We start from the raw sequence: 24,710 nt of genomic DNA on the forward strand, positions 1-24,710 counted from the left end.
TAAAACCTCAGTGTCTAGGACTTGCCGATCATAAGGTCAGCGGTTCGAATCCCCGCGGCGGGGTGAGCTCCCGTCGTTCGGTCCCAGCTCCTGCCAACCTAGCAGTTCGAAAGCACCCCTAAGTGCAAGTAGATAAATAGGGACCGCTTTATAGCGGGAAGGTAACGGCGTTCCATGTGCGGCGCTAGTGCTAGCTCACCAGACGCAGCTTCGTCACGCTAGCCACATGACCCGGAAGTGTCTTCGGACAGCGTCGGCTCCCGGCCTCTTGAGCGAGATGAGCACGCAACCCTAGTTGGTCACGACTGGCCTTCGGGCAGGGGTACCTTTAATGTTTGTGTATCAGAGACCTAATGTTTTAACTTTGCTACCTTATTTTTGCAACCCAAATATATCGCTTATGTCATTTTAGTTTTCTGTAATGGGGGAGTTTTGATACTGAAACGGCACTGTTTTATTTAGCTTTGTATTACATTGTTGGCATTCCTTTGATTTTCTTGTTTGTTTTTGCATTTAATTTTTGAGATGAAAGAAAAAAGCTGGATAGGGAGTTTAAGAAAATTAAAGGAACCCATGTAATAGTTTCACTCTGGAACAGAATTATATATGTGGACCACTGGCGCCTTCTAGTTAGTCTGCAACACGATCTGGCAGTGCTCACATCCTGTTAATAGCCATTCTATGCTTGTGTGTGCTCGTGCTGCTTTATACCAAGTCAAACCGTTGCTCTATCTAGCTCAGTATTGTCTACACTGACTGGCAGCAGTCCTCCCGTGTTTCAGATAATTAGTCTTTCCCAGCCCCTCCTGGAGATGACGGGGACAAACCTGCGACCTTTTGCATGCTCTGCCAGTTAATGTCCCTTCCCTGCACCAGGGGCTAAGTGTACTATTGTACCCAGGGCTCCGTGCATTCCGCAACAGCAGAGTCCAGTCAAGGGAGACGGGAGTTGGGGCACCTTTTGCGGCTTTGTTGTTTGCATACGAAGCGAGTTTTCTGGCTGCAAAGCGTTCAGTAAGCAGCCGGTGAAATGTCACAAGCCAGTAACACAGGGACCCTGCATAGTGCGTTGGGGTTCCTTTGTGCTCCTCCTAGCGATTAGCAGGTTCAGAATTGAGAGAAACGCATCCCTTTAATTCGCCTAATTTACACTGCTTTCAGAATTCTGCCGGGGAAGAATTCCAATTCGCTCGGTGCAGAATCGGCGGAGATTAAGCGCGCTGTGTACGTTTGTGTGAATGAGGCTGGGAGTGCAAAGCTCCGTCTCTGCGCGAGAAAGGACCGCTAATGGATAGGGGAGCATCGGAGGGCATGCACGCGCGCACCATCCATGGCCGCCCTGCCCTGCCTTGTGTTCTGACTTGCTTTTGCAAGCGCGATCTGCAAAAACCACCGCACGCGGCAGCACCCTACCTCCGGGGGGGGGGGTTGGCCCGTTAGTCTCCCCCCACTTTCCAGAACGGCCTCACAGCGAGGCAAGCCCTCGATTAGCACGGATTAATCACTCCCCCGTTCTTTCTCCTCCTCTCCCTCCCCCAGGCGGGAGTGGCCATTCAGCCAACCTGCCGCCTGACTAACTCACTTTAATTCACTGCCTGCTCTCGCTCGCCTCCAAATCGATACAGAGGCTCGCTTGATCCCAGCCGCGCTCGCAGCCTGAGCTGAGCACACTTGGCGCTTGCCAGACTGCAGCAGCGAAAGCAGCGACCGCGCGGCTCTCCCAGCTTTTGCCCGGGACTTTTTTCCTCACCTCCCCTTTCTATTTTAAAGGAAAGCATTCGCGATCCACCGAGGCGGAGAGAAGGCGAAAGCCGACCGGCAGCCCCAGCCTGCACAAGCCGAGCAAAGTCCCGCTTCCCTAGGAGAGGGGTGGGTCGGGGGTGCTTGCATTTTACGCACACACACACACACGCACCCGCCGGGCAACTGGGTGGCAAAATCGCTCTCCTCTTCCTGGACTTGGAAACCTCGAGCTGCCTCCGGTCTGAGGGATCCGCTTTTTGACCTTCGCAGAGAGAGAGAGAGGCTGCCGGGGTTGCATCGCGGGGGATGCCGTTGCGGGGCTCGGGGCCTGCAGGGCTCCGGGCCGAGGGTTGCTCGTCCCTTATGCCGGCGAGGAAGCTGCTGTCGGGGGAAGGAGCGCGGCGGAGAGGCAGGGCGAGCCCAGCGGCGCAGCGCGCTCCGGGGATCGGGCTGCGCTAAAGCGGCCGGGCGGGCGGGCGCGGGACCCCGGGAGCTGGAGCTCGGAGGAGCAGCAGCAGGCGGAGGAGGGACAACTTGGGTCTCCGAGCCACGGCGATGGCCACGGCGGCGCCCTCTGGCAGGAGTCCGCCTGTGGAGTTGCCGTGATGTTTGGCGGGGCTGCCGGGAGAGGCGGGCGGCGGCGGCACAGCGGCGGCCGGGATCCGGTTCCCGGAGTGTGAGCGGCGGAGCTCGCTCGGAATCCACGCGCGGAACTTGCCGGGCGTTCATTGGCTCCGGGAGGTTGCTGTTCTCCCACGGATCTCGCGCTCCAACCCGGCGGATCGGCCGACCGGATCGGATCGGGCTTCTTCAGGGAACCATCCCCTCCTGTGTCCCAGGGCTTCCAAGAACGGCACTAGGTAAAATAATAATAGTAATAGTAACGATTCTTCAGACAAGGTCCTTATTAAATGAGATTTATTTTTCTTTTTTCTAAAAAAGAAAAGCTCTCGGATTTATTTGGAAAGTGCCCAGAAGCTTTGCTCAGGCAGGCAGGCAGGCAGACTGACTGACTGACAAATCAAATCCCCGATACTGTACTGCGGTGATGGGTTCATTGTGAACCGTATGGTGGAAGTCTGGATATTGGGCATATATGGCATTCACACGTGATTGCTAGTAACTCCAGGCGATTTTTGTGACTGTGTGAAACTCAAGATACTTCTGAGTGTTGGCAGGCACGGGAATGTGATTTTCAGCTTTCAGCTGTGAAAGGGGGAGGAACTCTGTGTGTATGTCCTCCCCCTTTCACAAAATTAAATTAGGATTGTTCATAGCCACCAGATTTTGAAGATTAAATCTGCCATTTGGAATCAAATGATATGTGACTTGGGAATTCTGTGGTTTAACTTTTTTTTTTTTGAAGAAGCAGACCCAGGATGGGTGGGTAGCTAGTGTGGATTGCCCCTGCTCCATAACTAAAAGAGCTTAGAGCCCCCATTAGGTCTGTTTCAGAGACCAGAGCAAGATTGGTTCTCCCACCTTATGTTGGCTTTTCAAAACATAAAGACCCAGGAGTTCCAGTGCACCAAATTCACACATAGTTTGACCCTAATATTACTATCTAGGCAGGCAGCTCCCTTTCTTTCTCTTCCTCTGTTTCTCTCACTCAAACACATGTGTAACACATGATAAGCTGTGCAGGGAAGGGTAGGCTGTGTCGGAATGTAGGAAACCACCTTGTACAGAGCAAGACCATTGGCCAGTATTGTCTACACTGACTGGCAGCAGCTGTCCAGGATTTCAGACCTGGGTCTCTTCCCTGGAAATGTTGGGGATTAAACCCAAAACCTTCTGCATGCAAAGTAGATGCTCTATCACTGAGCCTCCTTACGATGCTCAAGCTGCTGTCAAGTGGTTTTTGGCTGCTTATGGAGGAATTGAGAAGGCAAAGTTGCCTTGCCTCTCATTCACTTGACCGCTTGAGCTTGTGGCCAGCAGGGTTCTCCGTCTACGGTTATGAATTCCTTCTCGTCAAACTGGACAGGTGACCGTTTCCATGCCATGTGCTGGGCTGATCTCCCTTTCCACGCTTCCTTCACAGCTGCTCAAAACCCTGCAGTTGTGATCAAAGTCCCACGTTCAGCAAGGGACAAAGGGTGCAAAGAATTGAGTGAAAGCGTTCCAGTGAGAGAGGAGTGCATGGACAGATGACAGACACTTCCAGCTTTTGAAAGCGGTTGTGGTTCGGTGAATGGAAGGGTGCAGAACCTCCTTTGCGGCTTTTCGGATGTAGCTGCTTTGTCTCCATTAGATGACCTTTGAACTTTGCCATTTGCCCCAGGTTAGATCAAATACCTCTGGCATGGAGAAAGAAGCCCTTTAACCAGGCCAGCGTACAAGGCAGGAAGACCAGAGGCGTGTGAACACACGAGAATTGGGGAAGGGGCTCTTAGATACAGACAGAGAGAAATGTAGTATGTTTGGCTTGAGACATTGCTGCTGTGTTGAAACCTTCCTTCTCAAGGGCCATCTCCTTGAAATTGCTAAAGCTTCACCATCCATGACCCTGCTTGCAATTGTGAAAAGCTCTTCCCAAACAGGTGTGTCTCGTGTCGAACTCGCTCAGTTATTGGGGCTGTGTGTCTTGTCACTGGATAGACACATACCACTCTGGGGAACGGAGAGGTGTCTCTTCCAGGACTGCATGATAAGCTGCTAAGCGAGGACCCAGCCCATAATTTTCTGAGCACCTCCCTAAGGGAGAACACCTATCCTATCCCATGGGTAGACAAACTAAGGCCTGAGGGTCGGATCTGGCCCAATCGCCTTCTAATCTGGCCCGTGGACGGTCCAGGAATCAGCATGTTTTTACATGAGCAGAATGTGTGCTTTTATTTAAAATGCATCTCTGGGTTATTTGTGGGGCATAGGAATTCGTTGATTCCCCCCCCCCTTCAAAATATAGCCTGGCTCCCTACAAGGTCTGAGGGACAGTGGACCGGCCTCCTGCTGAAAAAGTTTGCTGACCGCTGACCTATCCTAAGGGAAGGAGAGGAGAAGCTACAGTGTCTTCAAATAGGTCAATTTCAGGTGGGGGTTTAGCAGGAGGTCGTGTCTGAAGGACAGGTACAGCAGTGCCTTAATGGTGAACTCTGATTTCCCAAGAGTTGCCCTAGCCTAGAGCCTTCTATTTGCCGTGGGAATCAGCTACCCAAGGGTGAGTTTCCTCTACCCACTCAGGTGTATTGCCAAGTGGGATTCATCTTGCAGTTAGGGCCATCGCTGAGCGAACGGTTGTTAATTAATTAATTAATTTTGTAGCGTTCGTACCCCACTCGTCAGCCGAAAAAGGGCTCCTGGGGTGGCTTATATACAATAAATTAAAACAAGAGAGTCCCTTGCCCTGAGGGCTTGCAGTCTTAAAAAGAAAACATGACTCATAAGGGGAAAGGGAAGGGGAAGGAAGTTGGGGGAAATTGCCAGTCCTTAACAACAGTTCTTATAAAAACAGAGTTCAGGGGTAGGAGGTGACAGATGAAGCTGGTCTTGATGGAATGAGCCCTATTTCCTGTCTCTCCTGCTGAGACCGGCTGATGGAATGGCAAAGTTGCTGCTAGAAAGGTAGGAAGCTCAGTTTGTGATGGAGTTGGTTGCGTGAGTCGGAGCCGACATAGTCGGTGTCTCTCATTTCCCACATGGAGAGGCACCTGCCAGGTAAGAACAAGGTTATCAGGAGTGGGGGATTGCAATTCAAATACTCCTCTGAGCAGCATCTGTTGAAAGAAACCCATTTGGCCATCCCTGTAGGGATGGAGAAACAGTGGCTCTTACATTGTCAGACTTGATGATATCCATGGGTCCAGTGTTAGAAACTCAGATATATAAGCTAGGTGGCAAATGGCTCCTTGAAGCAGGGCTACAGTCGCCAAAATGTCTTGTTGCCATTTCAGGGCCAGGCGGCTCAAAAGTCGTATTTTTCAATATGGCTTTTTGGTTCCTGAATCCATTCTGACGGTTCAGATAAAATATCACAGATAAATTCTATAGGATGTGTTGTTGGTGTGTGAAAACAGGCAAGATCCAAGGATCCCCAGGCATGCGCCTCCAGATGATGAAGACTTCAGGTGTCATCCTGGCGCCCGGGGAATCTTCACCTGGTCACAGGTTGCCGATTGCCATGTGCAAAATGCGCCTGGCAAATTTCAAACACTGGTCCCTTCCAAACCTGTGATCCTGTGTACATGAGAATTGATCTATAAGAGGAAACCAGCCAGACCAGTTCCTTTTGCTAGCCGGCCAGTTAAGTCCTGCCATTTACATTAGAAAGAGGCTGCCCTGTTGCCATAGAGACAAATAGGGGTAACCCTCCTCACCTGTTTGGAAGGGACTTCACCTCTTAATGTAGAAGAACAATTGCCAGAATGTTGTGCACTGAGTTTGGCTGGTGCTGGAAGCTGGAAGCTGGAGAGACACAGACACGTCTGCTCTGGGGTAGACCAAAAGCTGTGACTTCAGGCTTCTTTGAAAACCTAATGGGGGAACCGGATCTGTTCGGGTGCGAATGCTTCGAACCCCTCCATTCTCTGCCCAGGTTCTGTATACAGTAGTAACTTGGTTCCCGAACGACTTAGTCGATGAACAAATCGGCTCCCAAACGCCGCAAACCCGGAAGTAAGTGTTCCAGTTTGTGAACGTTTTTCAGAAGCCAATGTCTGTTTTGGCCGTTGGCATTGTTTCCGGGGCCAATCAGAAGCCGTGCCTTGGTTTGCGAACGTTTTGGAAGTCGAACGGACTTCCAGAATGGATTGAGTTCGAGAACCTAGGTACCACTGTATGTGTAAATAAAAGCATATATCCCAAAGACACCACAGTTTCCACTGACCTTCAGTCCAAGCAAGCTGAACCCTGGGTCAGCGTGGGCATCCTCAGAGTCTCTCGCCATTTAGAGACTTGGATACACACAACAATATGTTGTTGGGTTGCATTTCCCACCGTTTCTGACCATCGGCCATGACTGATGGGTGTTGGGGTCCAATAACATTGGGGGGGCATAGGTTCCCCATCCCTGCTGCCCAGGAAGGATTGGATTTGCCTCCAGAATACTTAACCCGTGGTAGATGTACTCTTGAATTGCTTTCTAAAAGTCTCAACCTGATCTGCAGATGTGCACGTTAACCCAAATAACTTTGCCAATAAAAGTGGTTGATTCTAACTTGCCCTGAGCAAACCGCACATTAATAGGGATCAACTCTAAAGGTCGGGCTGTGGTTTCAAATGTGAAAAAAGACCCCAAAATAGAAGTCACGTTAAAAGTATCAATTGAGTTTCCCTCCCTGTTCGTTGCCCGTAATAAAATCTTCCCCTCACTCCCCACCCCCGTTCATTAAGTGTGAGTGATGCCTCTTTAATAAATTAGGACAGGCTACTTGATTCGCTGTCATATGGCAGTATGAAGGCATGAAGTGAGTGGCAGCAACTCAGATTCATCAGTGACAAGCAATACGTGATGGGTGTGTGTTTGAAATGGAGTGGCATATTCCACACACACACACACCCCCCCGCATTTCCAGCCCGTGAGAAGCAGTGCATCTTGGGATGTAGTGGTGTCCCACACATTCTTAACCTAACAAGTATGAAAAATATACCTGCAACATACAACACAGAGATATAAAAAGGACATATAAAAACCTGTGTGGTGTGCATTGCATTAGCCAAATGACGGCCATTTTGGGCACAACTTCTCAATTTACCTGCTTATCTTTCCTTAACCTAGACAGCATCTTAAAAAGCAGAGACATCACCTTGCCAACAAAGGTCCATATAGTTAAAGCAATGGTTTTCCCAGTAGTGATGTATGGAAGTGAGAGCTGGACCATAAAGAAGGCTGATCGCCAAAGAATTGATGCTTTTGAATTATGGTGCTGGAGGAGACTCTTGAGAGTCCCATGGACTGCAAGAAGATCAAACCGATCCATTCTTAACGAAATCAGCCTTGAGTGCTCACTGGAAGGACAGATCTTGAAGCTGAGGCTCCAATACTTTGGCCACCTCATGAGAAGAGAAGACTCCCTGGAAAAGACTCTGATGTTGGGAAAGATGGAGGGCACAAGGAGAAGGGGATGGCAGAGGACGAGGTGGTTGAACAGTGTTCTCGAAGCTACCAGCATGAGTTTGACCAAACTGTGGAAGGCAGTGGAAGACAGGAGTGCCTGGCGTGCTCTGGTCCATGGGGTCACAAAGAGGCAGACACGACTAAACAACAACAATCTTTCCTTAGGGCTGGGCATAGGAGCCAACTCTTAGGGACTGTGGGGGGCTTCGGCCCCCACAATAAAATATTTGAGGGGGCTGGGCTCCCACAAAGTTGACGGGCATTCAAATGGCGTGTGTGCACCGCATCATGTGTTCGATTATGTGGGGCAGGGCTTACCTGGGACCCCACAATATTTTGGCACCCCTGGGACTGGGGAACCTTTGTGCCCCTTCCAGTGTTGCTGAGCTACAGCTCCCATCAGCAAGCGTAGCCAGTGGGCAGGGATAATGGGAGTTGTGGTTCAGCAACATGGTTGGGGGGGTTCCTCACACCTGCCTTAGGCTTAGCAATACAGACAGTCTGATATTGGATTCAAAGCACTTAAAATACATGATGCTCTGTATCTTAGATCAAGCTGCTCCGTCCCGCCTGACAGCCGCCCAGATAAGTTCCTGGCATCTGAAGACTGATGGTTCCAATCAGATTTGTTTATCTCAGAAGCCAGGAGTGAGGAACCTTTTTTTTATCTCGAGGGACACATTCCCTAGTGGTCAACCTTGCATGCCAGCAGTTGGCAGGGTGGGACAGAGCTAAAAGCAGGTGTGCAAATAGTTGTGACTCTCACCTCTCGTACAGTAGGCGACATTCCATCCGTGTAAAAATTCAGAGTTTCCCACACCTACTCTAATCTTTCCATCAAACATACAGGCAGGCGAGAGGGATTATCACATATTCCAGTCAGGCAGAAGCACGCGAGGAGGGCAGTGAGCAAAGACCAGGGAGGTTGTGTGACCTAGTTAAAGCCTCAAGGGCTTAATAAAGAGGCTTGCAGCACCACATTTGACTCCCAGGCTTAAGATTCCTCACCCCTGGCAGAAAACACTTTTTGCAAAATTGTAAAGGTTAACCCAAAGGCTTCTTGGATTTCTAAATTGCATGATTTCATGACGCTGTTTCCATCTCTATCAGCAGAGGCTGTTTCTTTCTCTCTGTAAAGCAGCCTAATTCTTGCTAGCTGTAACTTTTTCCTCCTTGCCAAAGACCCTTTCCTTACGACGCACTTTAGACACCGCGTGTATTGGGTCAGTGGTGGGCAGACTTCATGCTCGCAGGGTCTACTCTGTTTACTGGACCCCCAAAATCCAAAGCAGACAATTAAAGAATTTGGATTCTGGGTATTTTGGTCCGAGTTGCAGAACTGAATGGAGCTTACCGTCTTCCCTACACTGTTGCTTACACCAAGGTCTCTTCATCTCAGCAATATAACTAGGATGTGGGGAAAGGAATCTTTTGTTGTTGTTGTTGCCATGGTTAAACCATTGGTGGTCAGAAACGGATCAGCAGCAAATCACCCAGAAATCAGCTAATAGACAGGTGCATCTTCTACCCCTTTCCCCATGTTACGTAAATTGGGTGCTTTGTAACTTCTAACTGCCCTGTCCTGCCTTTTTTAAAAAAAACAGCATCTAAGTTATGACAAAATATTAAAAACAGTGAATGATATCCAATGTAGAATAGACACATTGGCATCAGTGACCAAAACTCTATTTATTTCAATGGGTCTGCTCCGAATAAGATAGCCTTGGTTATCACACGACCTGCCCCGTTCCTGATGTTTTCTTACACGCCTTGAATATTTTTTTCTTCTTTTAGGAATATTCCTGGGTTTTTGGTTTGGGAATTCATAAATTCATACTTGATTGTGCGCTGTCTTCTTAGGATATTCTTTAGGTGAGGAGAGGTTGGAAACTGGATTAAATAAGTAGGTGGTGCATCCGTGTCGCCTCTGTTTCACTCCTGTTTGTGTTGATCACCTGTCTTTACCTGCCTGCAGCATGTGAAGGCAGCTACCATTAGCCCGGTATTGATTAGTCTATACCTGTCCTCCTGTGTTGCGGTCCAACTAGGGCTAGGTCTGGACACGAGAAGCATATTGGCTCAACTAGATGAGAGCCTAGAGCCTGTGACAGCTATTTTATTGCTTGCTACTTAATGTTGTGGCACTACTTAATACGTTGCTCTTAAAAACCAGTTAAACCTGGAAGAGGCATAAATTCTGCACAGAGCGATCTATACTAATACTGCTCTTCGTTAGGGCTCCTGGCAACTTTATCAATGGATATACATATACAAGCGGCAGGGAGGATCAAACACAGCAAAGAGGGGAGACCAAGCGAAGGGAACATGCACACAGGCTTGCACGTTTCTGCACACACACACACACCCGCACAAAAGTGCTGCGTGTGGAGGAAAAATATCTCATTTCAAGCAGTCTGAAAGTGTTCTGGTCTCTGCCTTCCATGCCTCATTTGGGATTTTTTTCTCCGCAGATCTGTTATCTGCATTGATTCCGACTCCTGATTGTTTGCCGTGTTATTTTCTGCTCTTGTCTCTAATCTGCGTAGTTTCTTTTGTTGCGTTTTGCTTGTCTTCGCTGGAACTTGCATCTCTCCACATCTGCAGTCGTGAATGCCATTAGCTGTCTTCCAAAGTACATCTCTGAATGAATCCCTGATTCCCCTGTCAAAACCATCCTCGCAGTTGCTGCCCTTTGTAACTTAAGAGTCTTCAGAGCTTACACAGCGTAGCAACTAACAACCTGATCCTATTGTTTGCTCGGGATTGAATCTCAACCTCTTTCATAGAGCTTGCTCCCAAATAACTGAGCATGGATTCATACTGCACAAGACTGTTCAAATCTCACCTCTGCTATGAGCTCAGAAGGTGGTCTTAAGCTACCCATTATCTCTGGGCCACAGCGTTACTCCCCCACACTTTTAAAATGAGGATAATAATATTCACCTGAATTGCAGTATGGATTAATGAGATGCAAAGTGTTTTGACTGCTGTTCAAATGGTAAGTCCAATACCTATGTATCTTTTTGAAAGCTGCTATTATTGTTGTTTATTAAATTTATTGCCTCCCCTTCACCAGCAGGACCCAGAGCAGGTTACAACAATTGAAAATTCAGAATTAAAAACAATTAGAAACGCATGGCATGTACAAGAATACTAAAATCCGCCTCTCCGTTGAAGTGTTTGTTTATAATGTCTCAAAACTGTTTCCCCCGTGTTGCTCAAACGCAGTGCTAAGAAATTGACAGTGAAAACCACATCAAAATAATCTTATAAATACAGTTTATACCCTGGTAACCAGAAAGGAATGTCGCTATCCACTTCTATAACTATAGGCCTAAACAGGGACAGAAGACAAAGTGAATCACTTTTAAACCTCTCCCTCTAAAATAAATGGGACTTGTTAAAAATATTTCAATTTATCTGTATCACATTCCTAATTTGTACCTAGATCCAGAGGCTTGGGTAGATAAAATCTTTCACTGATTAATCTTCTTACACTGGTGAGGTTGTATCAGAGTACACCCGCTGCAGTTAACAAAGCCAAGTCAGTCATGCCCAGTGTTCCAATCAAGAGAAGTAATAGTACCACTCTATTCATCCTTAAGGGACGCGGGTGGCACTGTGGGTTAAACCACAGAGCCTAGGACTTGCCGGTCAGAAAGTCGGCGGTTTGAATCCCCGTGATGGGGTGAGCTCCCGTTGCTTGGTCCCTGCTCCTGCCAACCTAGCAGTTCGAAAGCACGTCAAAGTGCAAGTAGATAAATAGGTACCGCTCCTGCGGGAAGGTAAACGGCGTTTCCGTGCGCTGCTCTGGTTCTCCAGAAGCGGCTTAGTCATGCTGGCCACATGACCCAGAAGCTGTACGCCGGCTACCTCTGCCAATAAAGCGAGATGAGTGCCGCAACCCCAGAGTTGGCCACGACTGGACCTAATGGTCAGGGGTCCCTTTACCTTTACCTTTACCTTTATTCATCCTTGGTCAGACCACACCTGGAGTGTTGTGTCCAGTTCCAGGTGCCACAGATTCAGAACAATATTGACAAGCAGAGGAAGGCGACCAAGATGATCAGAGGTCTGGAAACTATGCCTTATGAGGAATGGTTGAAGGAGCTGGGTATATTTAGCTGAGAGGAGATATGATAGCCATCTTCAAATATTAGAAGAGCTGTCACATGGAAGATGGCGCAAGCCTGCTTTTTCCTGCTGTGGAGGGTAGGACTTGAACCAGCGGCTTCAACTTACAAGAAAGGAGATTCTGACTAATCACCAGGAAGAACTTTCTGACAGTAAGAGCTGTTCGGCAGTGCAACGGACTCCCTTGGGGTGGTTGTCGACGCTCCTTCCTTGAGGTTTTTAAGCAGAGCTTGGATGGCCATCTGTCACGGATGCTTTAGCTGGGATTCCTGCATTAGAGGGGGTTGCGCTAGATGACCCTTGGAGGTCCCTCCAAACTTTACTACCCTCGGGAAGTCTAGCATTAGATACATGGACGCGGGTGGCGCTGTGGTCTAAACCACTGAGCCTCTTGGGCTTGCCGATCAGAAGGTCAGCGGTTCGAATCTCCACAACGGGGGGAGCTCCCATTGCTCGGTCCCAGCTCCTACCAAGCTAGCAGTTCAACAGCACACCAGTGCAAATAGATAAATAGGTACCATTGTGGTGGGAAGGTAAACAGCATTATCGTGCGCTCTAGTTTCTGTCAGAGTGCCAAAAGTGGTTTAGTCCTGCTGGCCACATAACCCGGAAAGCTGTCTGTAGTCAAACGCCGGCTCCCTTGGCCTAAAAGTGAGATGAGCGCCACAACCCCATAAAGTGGTACCTCGGGTTAAGAACTTAATTCGTTCCGGAAGTCCGTTCTTAATCTGAAACTGTTCTTAACCTGAGGTACCACTTTAGCTAATGGGGCCTCCCACTGCTGCCACACCGCCGGAGCAGGATTTCTGTTCTCATCCTGAAGCAAAGTTCTTAACCCGAGGTACTATTTCTAGGTTAGCGGAATCTGTAACCTGAAGCGTCTGTAACCCGAGGTACCACTGTAGTCACTTTTGACTGGACTTAACTGTCCAGGGGTCCTTTACCTTACCTTAACCTTTTAGATACATGGGGCATTTAAGCCTTCATGGGGTTTCCTTAATCACAGTGACCCTTACTTTAGGTTGGACAAACCCGATTCTGTGCTATAGTGAGCCTCCCAGAACTGCTGGAATAGAGATGGTCAGTTTTCGACCAGATTGTTGGTGGTGTGGCTGCATCCCAGAACCCAGAGGCTGGGGTCAGTTCATAGGAACATAGGAAAGGAGGTTTGCTGTATACAAAGTCAGATTTTTCTTTAAAAAAAACAAGGGGCCTGGAAATTTTCTAAATAAATAAATTATGAGTTGGAAGGCACCCCAAGTATTGTCTAGTGCATGGGTCTGCAACCTTTAAGACAAAAAGAGCCACTTGGACCCGTTTCCGAAGAAAAAAAAACTGGGAGCCGCAAAACTCGTCATTATAAAAATAACTTTTTTGTCACTTTTTATTATTTTTTTGTTTGACCCCTCAGAATTACTCCTCCTCATAGAAATAAACGTTAAATTAACAAGTTACCTTTTTGTGTGTGTGTGTTCTTCACTCCCCTTAAAAACAGTGACCAGCATACATGCCTCCTTTCAATGCAGTGACCAGTGTACATGCCCCTTACAATGCAGCAGGCGGGCGGGCGGGAAGGTGACGTCGGGACGGTGCGTGACTAACGCACACACCGCCCCCATGCGACGTCACAGCCAGTACAGCGCCCGCCACAGTGGGGAGTGTCGGGGCGCACAATGCGCCTCCTCCCCTCGCTAGTATCCGCCCCGGAGCCACGACAAAGGTGTAAAAGAGACAAAGGTTGCTGACCCCCGGTCTAGTGCAACCCCCTACAATGCATACAAACCCTCCTCAATCACACCTCTCCATGGACCACATCCCTTACTGACACTGCCTGTGTTCCTATGGAAGACCCAGTATGGTCTACTCTGACTGGCAGCTGCTCTCAGGGTATTCAGAGAGGAGCTTTTCCCAGCCCTGCCTGGAGGCAGCACCTGGAATCGAATCTGGGGCCTTCTGCAGGCAAGGCAGTTGTTCTGCCACTGAGCTACCACCCTTCAACTAAAGTTTATATATATATATATATATATATATATATATATATATATATATATATATATATATATATATATATATATATATTGGCTTTCGTAGATTTTCACGGGTACAGGAATGCAGGTTTTGGTGTCTTCGGGTGTCTTCCCGTGTAAGAGTTGGGGTGTCTAGGCGACGTTTCGACGAGTGAGACCTCGTCGAAACGTCGCCTAGACACCCCAACTCTTACACGGGAAGACACCCGAAGACACCAAAACCTGCATATATATATATATATATACACACACACACACACACACACACATATATATATATATATATATATATATATATATATATATATATATATATATTGTTTTAAGCGATAGACTCTCCTTCCATCCCAGCTTGTTCTCCCACTTTGCATCTCCTTCCCTCCCTTCTCAGATGCTCCCCAGTGCCAGGAAGCCTTCTTAGCCTTCGCCTCCTCCTGCTGATGCCTCTCTGGCCCAGGGGGTCTCTTGGCTCAGCAGGAGCACTGCAAGCCTTGGAATTTTAAAGGCAACCTTAGCAGCCGGCTTAATAAGCCTTGCTATTCCAAGCCCTACCCACACCGTGCCTGCAAGAGGCTGAGGCACAGAAAATATAATGAAAACATAATGCCTGTGGTGGTTGTGGGAATGCGGGCTTAACGTGATCGCCTCCAGTGCATCTGCATTTCAAAAGCCATTCCGCTCAATAAGGAGGCAGGCCCCACATTTCGGCGGCGCACGACTGGAATGATTTCATGCACAGAGCAAGCCATTATGTTGTTTTCTCTCCTCCCAAATGCTAACCAGCTTCGGTTTGCAGGAGCGTTTTTCAGACTTTACTTTCCTGGAGCCGTTTCTCATCTAGATATCTGCTAAGCAACCCCTGTAGAATACCAGTGCGTTGCAAAGGATTCTGGGATGTAGAATCTAGAGCAGGGCCTTTCATTCTGAGGGCTGCATTTCCTTCTGCGGGTGGGGAACCTCAGGCGCAGGAGCCAAGTGCGGCCCTCTAGGACCTTTTAACTGGCCCTCGGAACTCTCTGCAGGCCACACCCCTCCTGGGCACCCCAAGTGTATTTTCCTTGGCTGGAATGTGGCCTCAAACTCCCATAATGCCTCCTGCTTGTCTAGATGGAGGATAAGGAAGGAGCTACAGAAACTTTCCTGTCCGCAGCACAAAGGAAAAATTCACATTCATTCTTTCACCTGCCACTGGCCTATGGCCCTCAGAACATTGCCCAGAAGGTTATATGGCCCTTGGGTTGGGAAAAAGTTCCTTACTATTGAAATTTCCCAATAGTACTTAGTGCAGGCAACTCCTCACTCGTGTGTGACTGCACACATGCACAGCAATGGGAGGTAAATACTTCAGACCTGGGAATGGCGGGAGAGAGCTGGAAAGTCCGCATGGCTCACGAGGAGACCCTCCCAGAGGGCGTCAGTGAGCCAAAATTCCAAAAATTTAAAAAGCTTCAAAAACCCAACAACTTATGGACTCTAAAACGGCATGTGGGATCTGTTGCTGCGCTGCTCCACTTGCCAGCTGTTTGGCAGGAAGCTGCCTTGTAGAGGGCTCAGGCGCACTGTTCCCTGCCCTTTCTGGTGATCTGGAGGCAAAGGTACTGTATATAAGAAAAGAAAAAGAAGTGTTTAGAGGGTGTCCCCCACTTAAGTTCATTTTGCTTATGCGCACGGAGGCCTGGAACGTAAGTTGCTTGTAATCCAAAATATTTTCTTTGCCCTGTCGGGACTGTCAGCTCTTAGCAAACTAATATATATTTTTGGCACATTTTCTTCTTTTTTTAATAAGTAGAGAGAAGCTTAGTACTTACGTAACCTTTCCCCCGAAGTGCTCAAAGTACAGTACCAGTATCCCAAAATGTTATAGATTCTGGCTTGGAAAGCACTTTCATTCAGGTACATTCAGGACAGCTTGAATGAAACACCCCTGTTCCGTTTCCAGGGCTAGAGTACGATAGCTATACGATCCCCGTGGGAACTAAGAGGAGATTGATTTGCTTTGTGCAGCTCAGGGGCTCTTTGGTGCAGAGATACAGAAGCCTTGACTTCCTTATCGAAAGCTGCATAATGCACAGTACGTCAGGGATGGGCAGAGTGCATGGCCGTGATGGCTCAGGAGCCCTTAAAATGTTTTGACTAACGTGTGCATCTTCTTTGCAGGATGGTGCCTCCCCCACCCATTAACAAGCCCCACGTCTGCCTCTCCACCACCCTCATCATGAGCAGCATGGTCCTGATGGACGCCTACCTGGTGGAGCAGAACCAGGGCTCCCGGAAACTGGGCATTTGCATCATGGTCTCCGTCGGGGACATCTGCTTCCTGGTTGTGCTCAGATATGTGGCTGTCTGGGTCGGGGCTGAGGTGAGGACCGCCAAGCGAGGCTACGCCATGATCCTCTGGTTCCTGTACGTCTTTGTGCTGGAGATCAAGGTCTACTTCATCTACCAGAACTACAAGGCGGACCGCAAAAGCCTGGACCTCATGGCGCGCAAAGCTCTGACCCTCCTGCTCTCCATCTGCATCCCGGCCCTGTACGTTCTACTGGTGGCCACAGAGCACATGGAATACGTCAGGACGTTCAAGAAGAAGGAGGACCTCCGCAACCGGCTCTTCTGGGTCATTGTGGACATGTTGGACGTGCTAGACATCCAAGCCAACCTTTGGGAGCCCCAGAAGAAAGGGCTTCCCATCTGGGCTGAAGGCCTGATGTTCTTCTACTGCTACATCCTACTCTTGGTCCTGCCTTGCGTCTCGCTGTGCGAAATCAGCATGCAAGGGATCAGCATTGTGCCTCACCGCATGATGCTCTACCCGATGCTGAGCATGCTCACCATCAACATCGCCACCATCTTCATCAGGGGCAGCAACATGGTGTTTTTCAGGGACATCCGGGTCTCCGGCATCTTCATGGGCAAGAACGTGCTGGCCATCGCCCTCAAGGTCTGCATGTTCGCGCAGTACAGGAAGCACCTGCGCCACGCGCCGGCAGGATCTGGCGCCGCGGCGGCAGACCCCCAGCACAACACCATGGCCCAGGCGCAGCCTGCCATACACCTGCTGAAACCCCAAAACCAGACTCCCTGTCCCGAAGGGCTGGCCCAGGAGAACACATGACACGCCGGGCGTCTCCCCACACCAGGCGGCAAGTAACACCTGTCTGTGGTCACTAGGGTCACCTGCAAAGATGAACAATGCCGGCTGGGCCCTGCAGAGCCAGTGCTGGTCCCTCCAGAAAGTCCGCAAGAGACCTCTTCCCTCCCTTGCACAGGCCGTGTCCTGGAATTGCCCTGGGCTGAGGTGGGGTCACTTCTAGAGTGGCGCAGAACGGATCCCAACCCTGACGCCAAGGTGCAAGCTAGCAGGCCGCAGAGACTGGAGAGCGGCAGCCTTGGGGATGATAAGATCTGCTCAATGGATAGCAGGCAGCAGCAAGCAATTCGACTCCCTCATTTGCCTTTCGTGTACTCATTCATATCTGTCACCCAAGTTGCTTTGGAACGTAGCCAGTTGGATTGCCTGGGGGCAGGCCTTGAGAAAACTGGTAAAATGCCTTTTCCGCATCTGTTTGACATATACAACGCTGGTGACCTACCTTTCTGGTATGGGCCAAAGGCACTTGGTCTACTACCTGCCTGCTCACATTCCTTGGGAGTGCCTGGGGTGGGGAGGACATTTTTGGGCAGCGTTTCCCCAAACTGAATCCTTCCAGATGTTTTGGGCCACGACTCCCGTCAGCCTCAGTCACCACAGCTCATGGGAATTGTAGTACAAAACATCTGGAGAGGCGACAGGTTGAGGAAGTCTAGCATAGGGTTTCCATCGACAATTGTCCTCCCCCAGTGGAAACATGCTGGATCATGGCCATTTATTTTCTTTCTTTCCCCAAATGAAAACCTTTTCAATAAAACAAAAGGCCAAGCCCTGAGGTTTTGTAGTCTCTCTCTCTCTCTCTCTCTCTCTCTCTCTCTCTCTCTCTATCTATCTCTATCTATCTCTCTCTCTCTCTTTTGCCAGCCTTCTTTTTTCCCCAGCAGTTTGGAAAATATTTGGGTCTGGTGTTCTCCAGGAGGGCGAGAAAGACAAAAACAAGTTTTGACTGCAGGAATCAAACTAAGGACTAAGGGGCACGCAATAGCTTCCAAATTTGTCACCCCAGGGATTGTGTTGCTGCTCTGTTCTGAATCCTTTTAAAACGAAACTAAACAAAACCCTCACCTAATGCGTGGTTTGAAATTATTGTTTGAAAATTCTATGTTCATCCATCCAGGGACTGGGGCAGAAAATTTATTCTTATTGAATCAAGGAGCAGGCGCAGGCTTTTCTTTTCAAACAATATTCTAAGCCTGACAGTGTTCTTGTAACTTGATAGAGACAGCTGTGGATATGGCTGATCTCGTGAGAATGAAAAAAGACAGAACGAACGAGGCGGTTCCTTCTATTTTTTTCCAGCTGCGGGAGTGTTCAGGGTTTGGGTTTTTTCTTCTTAAAAATATATATATATATCTATGCACCGTTTGATTATATTCCAAGTTTAATTTATTATTTTTCATCCATCTTCCAGTTCTGTGGCTTGTAGCCAGATGCTGTACATGTTTACAGCAATGCTGATCAAGTTCCAAGGGGTTTACTCGCAAGTAAGCATCTGATTGGCTATTGTGACAACAGGGCGCTGGACTAGATGGGTCATTAGCCAGAACCTGCAGACTCTGCTTACGTTGGACTTATGTTGGAATCCAGCTCCCATCAGTCCAAGCTCAACACATCTAATGGCTGGGGATGATGGGAGTTAGAATCCATCAACATCTAAAGGGCCACAGTTTCCCCAACCCTAAGCATAGCTGTTTAATAATAATAATAATAATAATAATAATAATAATAATAATAATAATAATAATAATAATAATATTTATACCCTGCCTTCCCCAGCCAGAGCCCGGCCAGAGCCAGGCTCAGGGCGGCTAACACCAATAAAATAAAATTACAGTAAAAACATAATAGGGGGAAAAGAGAGGGAGGGGGGGACCAATTTAAAATACAGCCTCATTTTAAAATAGCTGATAAATCAAGGCCATAAGGGGAGGAAAACATAAGGGTCAGAGCGAGTCCAAACCAAAGGCCAGGCGGAAAAGCTCTGTCTTGCAGGCCCTCCGGAAAGATGTCAAGTCCCACAGAGCTTTCCACCACGTCGGGGCCAGTGCTGAAAAGGCCCTGGCCCTAGTTGAAACCAAGCTAACCTCCTTGAGGCTTGGGACCACCAAAGTGTTGTTATTTGTGGACCTTAAGGTCCTCTGCAGGGCATACCAGGAGAGGCGGTCCCGTAGGTATATGGGTCCTAGGCCGCATAGGGCTTTAAAGGTCAAAACTAGCACCTTTGCATCCTGCCCAATGAATACAGCCATGTAAATCAAAACCATTAAACCAACAACTGGTTTTTGTTTCCATATGCTTGCAACACAAATCTGGCGACAGCAGCCAACAAACGCTCTCACCTTGGGCGGCCATAGGGACTGCCATTCCCCTTACATGCTCTGGCTGATGTTCCCTTGTCTTGTCTCTGACTCAAGTGATTGAACCAGTAACTTATATTCTTAATTTTGTCTGAACCGCCAAATTCGAAAGGCGTTGGAGATACAGGAAGCTGGGCAAGCCCCTCTAAAGGAGCAGGTTATCTTATCTTTGCTAATTGAAGTCAGCAGGGATTCCTAAACTTGGTTTATCTTCTAGCCACAGGTCTGGTCTTGAGCAAATGCTCCCTGTTCTCACATTCAGGCTATCAGCTTGGATTATGAGAGACTAAATCTCAAAAATAAAAATAAAATGAAATGAAAGAGTGGGTGAACCAAAAGATCACGCAGGACTATATCTTTCTCTTCTCTTTTTCTCATGATATTTCCTCTGCAGATTAGTGGCTTATCTTTAGAAGAGTAAGCGCAATAATTTTGAAATGGTAACAGTGTCTTGGTAGAATCATTTAAGTTGCCATTAGAAATGTGGAGGTTTGCATTACGCATAGCTGTCAACGTTTCCCTTTTTTTAAGGGAAATTCCCTTATTCCGAATAGGATTCCTCGCAAGAAAAGGGGACAGTTGACAGCTATGGCATTACGGTTGGCAGGCGTGTGTGTTGCAGCCGGATCCTATGCATGGTTCTCCAAAAAGCAACTCCCACTGAATTCAATGGAGTTTCCTCCTATATAAAGTACGTAGAAGGTCGCAGTCTTAGAAATAGGTAGTGAGGCGTCAGGAAGGTTTGGAACCTAGGAAGTATAATCACTGGAATATAGCAGATTTCTGCCCTCCTTTTTAAAATTAGTTTTGTTTTATTTTTGCATAATTTTTTAATTAAAGCTTTTTTATTGCACAATATAGATATATATAAACCCTAATCTTATATGAAAACAAAAGCAGAAAAAAGAGAGAGGCGAGCATGGATGGGGAAGAAAAGGAATAAAGAAAAGAAAAAGGCCTTCCAATTGTCTCTCTGTCAGATAAAAAGGATTATTCAAAACATTTGCTCCACCATAATATCCCAGTTTTATTATTTTTAAAACAATTCTCATAAAGTAAATCGAGCGGCAAACCTTTTCCAGGCAGTCTTCTGAGGGCCACATGCCTGTGGTGGGTGGAGCCAGGGGCACAAGTGGGTGGGGCAACACATGCAAATGTCACCTCTGTGCAGTAGCCTATTTTCTGCACATGCTCATAACCCACCAAGAGGCCTTGTCAGAGATCAAGGCCACATTCCAGCCCAGGAAGAGTACTCAAGGAGGGGGGAAAGCAGGCCCAGCAGAGGGAATGACCTGGGGAGGGGGCCAAGGGCTAGACAGAGAAGCCTGGGGTGGAGCTAAATTTGGCCCTGGGTTCTCCAACAACACAATGATCGCTTTTCAATACGTCTTACAAGGAGTTAGGGGTAGGAAGTGCAGGATAAGATGCCTGCTTTGGCATCAAGTGGTATATTGATTATTAATTAATCTTGAAAGACCTACACTGGCTCCCAGTACGTTTCCGAGCACAATTCAAAATGTTGGTGCTGACCTTTAAAGCCCTAAACGGCCTCGGTCCAGTATACCTGAAGGAGCGTCTCCACCCCCACCATTCAGCCCAGACACTGAGGTCCAGTGCCGAGGGCCTTCTGGCGGTTCCCTCACTGCGAGAAGCCAAGTTACAGGGAACCAGGCAGAGGGCCTTCTTGGTAGTGGCACCCGCCCTGTGGAACGCCCTCACACCAGATGTCAAAGAGAAGAACAACTACCAGACTTTTAGACGACATCTGAAGGCAGCCCTGTTTAGGGAAGCTTTTAACATTTGATACATTACTGTATTTTAATATTTTGTTGGAAGCCGTCCAGAGTGGCTGGGGAAGTCAGGTGGGTGGGGTATAAATAATAAATATTATTATTATTATTTATTAATAGTATTGACAACTTAGAACCAATAGTCCTGCTGCAGTCCAACATCTTGACACCATTCCATGCGTATCCATAAGTCCATACAAGGGGTCCAGATCTTTTACTTCTTGTTGGTTCCTGCCTGTGAAAGGTGGTATTCTTACGTGCTGCCTGTTCTTTCAGACTCTCGGTCCAATGTCAACTTTCCATCACCATCAGCCCTCGTTTTGGAGATAAACCTTGAAAGCGTGTGCCTAAAAGTGCATCCTAAACGCCTCCGAAAACAGAAAGCAATTAAACGAGAACATCAAACGTCTGCAGTGTTTGTGCAGTCAGATGTCATGGCTTCAGAACCAAATTAATGGTTTGGAGGGTATGACTCATGCCTTGGAATAATTAGCTGTATGCCAGGGCATTGAAATACCTGCTGCTGGACCCTGCCTGGGAATTCTGAAAGCCTCTGGAGAGATGGAAAAGCCCAGCGGAAAGAGAGGCGAGCCTTAAAAGGGGCGATGCAACCCTTCTGTGCGGAAAGCATTCCAGAAACCTTCCCTAAACCTGATGCATTTTGCATATAAAAATGCCACTTTTAAAAATCGGGGCAATCTTCCTTCCAGATTTGCTACACAAGATATTCTCTCCTTGAGAGAAGGCGTGTGCTTTTTTTTTTTAATAAAAAAAAATCTGTCTTCTAAATTTGAAATGCATCGCGCGTAGCAAATGAAGACCTGATGCTGCCATATATAAAACCAAGCCGTTTGTCCATCTATCGCAACACTCTCTAGTCTGGGGATGGTGGAGATTTTTGCTCAGTCTGCATATTTTAAAGTTGAAGTGACCTAGTTCACGCCTCCCAGACTAATACGCAGATTTGGATCATAATTACCTTTCAGATTTTGCACTTCTCTGGATTTTTCGATACAGCTCTCAGCTCAAAAAGGTACCTGAATGCATTGAAAATCATATTTTAAGTCATTCAGCCAGCCCCTATCTGCCTATGTCTTTGCAACCGTTCTAGCAGGTGGCATTAGCAGTCTTTGGTTAAGTGTGTGGAACTTAACAGTGAGGAGGACAGGGACAAAACTAGACCCAAGCCACATTTACACCATTCATTTAAAGCACAATGAATCTAAACATGCATGGTTTCCCCTCAAGAATCCTGGGAGCTGTAGTTTGTTAGGGACGCTGGGAATTGCGGTACGCTGGTTTGACACCAACTGACAGGAAGTGCCTACAGAGGGTGGTGAATACAGCACTAGATATTATGGGCTGTCCCGTGAATCCACTGGATGACATTGCAGAAGAACGTTGCCTCAAGTGAGGAAAATTCTCAGGGATGATTCACACCCTGGCCGGCACTTTCTTGATCTCCTGCCCTCAGGCAAAAGATAAAGAAGCATGATTAGTCACACCAACAGGGTAAAGAACAGCTTCTATCCGTGGGCTGTTAGGCTGCTGAATGAAAAGATAACAACAGGGCAACCGACTTTCGGGTTTGGTGGGTGTGCGTCAGTAAACGAGGGGAATTAAGACTAAGAGAGCTGGGGGGGTGCTCGTGTAATCTCACTGTATACAAGTTGTACAAGTGACAATAAAGAATTTCAGTTTCAAATTGGGAGTTATAGGGACAGAACTACCTAAATTGTATAGGAATTTATTTATGTATGCTACTACAGCAGCAAGAATGCTCTTCTCCCCAAAATGGAAAGAAGCAGAAGTCCCAGCAAAGGGAGAACGGGTACAAAAACTTATGGAATATGCAGAAACGGCCAAACTTACCGGAAGAAGTAAGAAATCAAGATAACAAACTTTTTATAAAGGAATGGAAATGGTTTATTGAATATTTACAGATAAATTGCAAACGGATAAAAGCATTGGCAGGATTATTGTAATAACCTGCAGTTTCACAAGAGTATATATTTAAAGTAGATAATTAAACGAGTGAATTAAATGAATTTGGATATGCAGAAGATCTTAAGAAATGAATTTAAGGAACCACAGAAAGCAGGACATCAAACTTTGAAATGTTAAAATGATTGTAAAATTAATGAAATGTATAAACTTGAAAAGTATAAATAATTTATTTTTTAAAGAGAATTGTTAGCAGACCCCTGTTACCTTCACACAGCTACAATTTCCAGAGTTCCCTGTGAAGAGGAATTGCCTGTTAAACCACTCTGGAAACTGCTGCTCTGGGAGGGGAATAGGGCAGTGTTTCCCAACCGGTGTTCTGCGGCACACTAGTGTGCCGCGAGACGTTGCCTGGTGTGCCGTGGGAGGGAGGCGAGCGAGTCGGGCGGCGAGAGGCGGGGCGGCAGCAGCGAGGAGAGGCCGCCCAGCGCGGGGCACTTGCCGTCTGCCTGCCTGGCTGCCTGCGTGGCGCTGACGTCCCAGGGCTGTAACGTGCCCCACATAGGCACACGCGGGGCGGCGAGCGAGCTCCCTCCCACATCCCATCGCCGGCTCTGCACCAGGCGGTAGAGCTCGGCGAAGTCGCCGCGCTGGAAGGCCAGCAGCGCGCCTTGGCCAGGCTCTCGCCCACCTGCGCCTCCAGGCACGGCGCCTCGGTGTCGGGCGGCAGCGAGCCCAGGATGCGGCCCAGCCGGCCGGGGTCGTCCACCTGCAGCAGCGCCTCGCACATGCACGAGACCTGCTCCGCCGAGAAGTGCGGCGAGCACGGAGGATCGGGCGCGGCGGAGGCCAGCCCCGCGCTTGGAGAGGACGCAGCAGCCGTCGCCAAACCTGATCCTCCTCCTCCTGCTCCGCCGCCGTCCTCTGGCTCTCGGCTGGGAGGAGCCTGCGGCGACGGGGCGGGCGCCGAAGTTGGCAGAACTTGGCGCGCCTCCTCGGCAGCGCCTTCGTCCTCCTCCTGCTGCCTCTGCTCTCCTCCGGCGGCGGGGGCGCGCTGCCCTACCCGGCCGGGGGGCTCGGCGGGGCCCGCGGGGAAGGAGGCCATGTTCGCGGCGCGCGGGATCGCGGCCCCCCTCGCCCGCCTCCGGCCCGCTCCCCTCCCCTGCGCGCTGCCCTAGCCGTGCGGGTGTCCTCCCCCTGCGCCGCCGTCCCCTTTCCACATCCTAGGAGCCGCGGTCCGCCTTCTGCCCCCGGGCCGCGGCGCGGCTCCCAGCCCGGGCTGCCCTCCGCCTCCTGGGACGCGCGCCCACCCCCGCGGCCCCCCAAACTTCGGAGCAACTCTCCAGACGCTTCTCCCCCACCTCGGTCTCCCTCCTTTCCACTTCTCTTCCCCCCTTCCTTCCCTCTTTCTTTCTCTTTCTCTCCCACCCGCCTTTCCTTCTATTAACTTTCCTTTCCCCTTCCCATGTAGAACAGTCCCTGCAAACAAAAACCTAGCATATTTGGAAGAGG

General features: G+C 48.7%; 1 long non-coding RNA gene and 1 pseudogene across 3 annotated transcripts in view; both read left to right on the forward strand.

Annotated features, from left to right (window-relative positions):
• Positions 1-1,582: 1,582 nt before the first annotated feature.
• On the forward strand, positions 1,583-23,273 carry LOC308584086 (transmembrane protein 121 pseudogene; annotated as a pseudogene). Of its 2 annotated transcripts, XR_014013489.1 has the most exons (4): positions 1,583-2,603; positions 16,117-18,591; positions 21,531-22,766; positions 23,024-23,273. The product of XR_014013489.1 is annotated as a transmembrane protein 121 pseudogene (transcript). The 2 variants fall into 2 exon arrangements; XR_014013490.1 differs by lacking the exon at positions 23,024-23,273 and having other exon boundaries at positions 21,531-22,955.
• The window catches only part of LOC308584288, a 162,007-nt gene continuing 145,243 nt past the window's right edge, over positions 7,947-24,710 (forward strand). Inside the window, exons 1-2 of the long non-coding RNA XR_014006743.1 lie at positions 7,947-9,261; positions 9,411-11,552. This is a non-coding gene — a long non-coding RNA (uncharacterized lncRNA). The remainder of the gene's footprint in view (positions 9,262-9,410; positions 11,553-24,710) is intronic.

The sequence above is a fragment of the Podarcis bocagei genome, assembly GCF_964188305.1.
Source record: "Podarcis bocagei genome assembly, chromosome: 3".
NCBI classification, from domain to species: Eukaryota; Metazoa; Chordata; class Lepidosauria; order Squamata; family Lacertidae; genus Podarcis; species Podarcis bocagei.